The following is a 3,771-nucleotide window of genomic DNA, read 5'->3' as shown; positions in this document are numbered from 1 at the left end:
ATAACAATAAATATAATATCAAGCAACTGATAGGGGGTGAATATAGTGTCGTTGGGACTACTACCCCTAATCAAATTAATAATTTATAACCTAAACTACCCTAATACAAGTATAGGGGTAAGTAAAGGGTCGATCCACGAAGACTAAGTATATCAATTTGTGCCAATTAGACTACTAGGAAAGCTTGTGAGATAGAGAGAGGTTAAAATAAACACAACTTAGAGCAAACAACTAAAACTAGGGAAAGTGGAATCCAATTACATCAATGCATTCAACAACATCATACAATTAGATGAAAATGACCTCAATTAGGAACGATTAACACATTTAACTCACTCTCGCACAATTAAGCATGTTAATTATCCTACTAAACTAATTCACTCTCGTGCAACTAGCCTAGCAAAGGTATGGAAGAATTTAGGGCTCTCAACCAACTCACTCTCGCGCAATTGATTGAAAATACAATTAAGAACATAGAATCAACTGGCTAGAAAGATTCTAATCCATAAAAGCATCATCCATACACAATAATCAAGAAACAATTTCATACTAGTCACAATCAATCATTCAATTTATTAACATAACCTTCATCCATTTCCTTAGAACAAAATATAAGCTAACATGATGAATAAAAACAATGAAAACAAGGTAAAACTAGAATAAAAGCAAGAATCAACAACTAAACTAATTAATATACTCAAATCAACAAATAAATAAGCAAAAACAATAATAAATGAAAGCAATAAAGGTGAGAGTAAGTTAGGAAGACTCATTGAATTTATGAGAGGAAAAATCCACAAATTTGTTTTTTCAAAATCCCAAAAACTCCATGAAAAATCCTAGCTTTCTCTCTCTAAACTACTCCTAAAACTAGAGAGAGAAAATCCTAATCTAACCCTAAGAGAGAGAAAACATTCATTTGATTCAAAAAGCTTTATTTAAATGTGTTTGGCTTTCATTTGATTCCAAAAGCTTTGCATGAATGTGTTTGAGTTTTATTTGACTCAATTAGCTTTGTTGAATGCATTTGATTTTCAATTGATTCAAAAAGCTTTGTTTGAATGTGTATGACTTTCATTTGATTCAAAAAGCTTTGTATGAATGCGTTTACCTTTCATTTGACTCAATTAGCTTTGTTGAATGCATTTGACTTTCATTTGATTTAAAAAGCTTTGTTTGAATGTGTTTGACTTTCATTTGATTCAAAAAGCTTTGTATGAATATGTTTGAGTTTCATTTGACTCAATAAGCTTTGTTGAATGCATATCACTTTCATTTGATTTAAAAAGCTTTGTATGAATGTGTTTGAGTTTTATTTGACTCAATTAGCTTTGTTGAATGCATTTGCCTTTCATTTGATTCAAAAAGCTTTGTTTGAATGTGTTTGACTTTCATTTGATTCAAAAAGCTTTGTATGAATGTGTTTGACTTTCATTTTACTCAATTAGCTTTGTTGAATGCATTTGACTTTCATTAAATTCAAAAAGCTTTGTTTGAATGTGTTCGACTTTCATTTGACTCAATTAGCTTTGTTGAATGCATTTGACTTTTATTTGATTCAAAAAGCTTTGTTTGAAGGTGTTTGATTTTCATTTGATTCAAAGAGCTTTGTATGAATGTGTTTGAGTTTCATTTGACTCAATTAGCTTTGTTGAATGCATTTCACATTCATTTAATTCAAAAAGCTTTGTTTCACTGTGTTTGGCTTTCATTTGATTCAAAAAGCTTTGCATGAATGTGTTTGAGTTTTATTTTACTCAATTAGCTTTGTTGAATGCATTTGACTTTTAATTGATTAAAAAAGCTTTGTTTGAATGTGTTTGACTTTCATTTGATTCAAAAAGCTTTGTATGAATGTGTTTGACATTCATTTGACTCAATTAGCTTTGTTGAATATGGTTGACTTTCATTTGATTCAAAAAGCTTTGTTTGAATATGTTTGACTTTCATTTGATTCAAAAAGCTTTATTTGAATGTGTTTGATATTTATTTGATTATAAAAGTTTTGTTGAATGTGTTTAACTTTCATTTAATACAAAAAGCTTTTTTTGAATGTGCTTGACTTACATTTGATTCAAAAAGCACAAAAAGCTTTGTATGAATGTGTTTGACTTTCATTTGAATCAAAAAGCTTTGTTTGAATGTGTTTGGCTTTCATTTGACTTAATTAGCTTTGTAGAATGCATTTGACTTTCATTTGATTTAATTAGCTTTGTTAAATGCAAAAGCTTTGTTGAATGTGTTTGACTTTCATTTGACTCAATTAACTTTGTTAAATGCATTTGACATTCATTTGATTCAAAAAGCTTTGTTGAACGTATTTGACTTTCATTTGACTCAATTAGCTTTGTTGAATGCATTTGACTTTCATTTGATTCAAAAAGCTTTGTTTGAATGTGTTTTAATTTCATTTGACTCAATTAGCTTTGTTGAATGTGGTTGACTTTCATTTGATTCAAAAAGCTTTGTTTGAATGTGTTTGACTTTCATTTGAGTTAAAAAGCTTTGTATGAATGTGTTTGACTTTTATTTGACTCAATTAGATTTGTTGAATGCATTTGACTTTCATTTGATTCAAAAAGCTTTGTTTGAATGTGTTTGACTTTCATTTGATTCAAAAAGCATTGTATGAATGTGTTTGACTTTCATTTTACTCAATTAGCTTTGTTGAATGCATTTGACTTTCATTTAATTCATAAAGCTTTGTTTGAATGTGTTTGAGTGTTATTTGACTCAATTAGCTTTGTTAAATGCCTTTGACTTTCATTATATTCAAAAAGCTTTGTTTGAATGTGTTTGACTTTCATTTGATTCAAAAAGCTTTGTATGAATGTGTTTGACTTTCATTTTACTCAATTAGCTTTTTTGAATGCATTTAACTTTTATTTATTTCATAAAGCTTTGTTTGTATGTTTTTGACTTTCATTTGACTCAATTAGCTTTGTTGAATGCATTTGACTTTCATTTGATTCAAAAAGCATTGTTTGAAGGTGTTTGGTTTTCATTTGATTCAAAAAGCTTTGTATGAATGTGTTTGAGTTTCATTTGACTTAATTAGCTTTGTTGAATGCATTTCACATTCAATTGATTCAAAAAGCTTTGTATGAATGTGTTTGGGTTTCATTTGACTTAATTAGCTTTATTGAATGCATTTGACTTTCATTTAATTTTAAAAGCTTTGTTTGAATGTGTTTGAGTTTCATTTGACTCAATTAGCTTTATTGAATGCATTTGACTTTCATTTGATTCAAAAATCTTAGTTTGAATGTGTTTGACTTTTATTTGACTTAATTAGCTTTGTGGAATGTGGTTGACTTTCATTTGATTCAAAAACTTTTATTTGAATGTGTTTGACTTTCATTTGATTTAAAAAGCTTTGTACGAATGTGTTTGAGTTTGATTTGACTCAATTAGCTTTGTTCAATGCATTTGACTTTCGTTTGATTCAAAAAATTTTGTTTGATTGTGTTTGACTTTCATTTGATTCAAAAAGCTTTGTATGAATGTGTTTGACTTCAGTTTTACTCAATTAGCTTTGTTGAATGCATTTGACTTTCATTTATTTCAAAAAGCTTTGTTTGAATGTGTATGACTTTCATTTGACTCAATTAGCTTTGTTGAATGCATTTGACTTTCATTTGATTCAAAAAGCTTTGTTTGAAGGTGTTTGAATTTCATTTGATTCAAAAAGCTTTGTATGAATGTGTTTGAGTTTCATTTGACTCAATTTGCTTTGTTGAATGCATTTCACATTCATTTGATTTAAAAAGC

Source organism: Chenopodium album, chromosome 19, assembly GCF_948465745.1.
Source record: "Chenopodium album chromosome 19, dcCheAlbu1.1, whole genome shotgun sequence".
Classification (NCBI taxonomy): Eukaryota; Viridiplantae; Streptophyta; class Magnoliopsida; order Caryophyllales; family Amaranthaceae; genus Chenopodium; species Chenopodium album.
The sequence above is the reverse complement of the archived record's forward strand: the minus strand, read 5'-3'. Positions refer to the sequence as shown.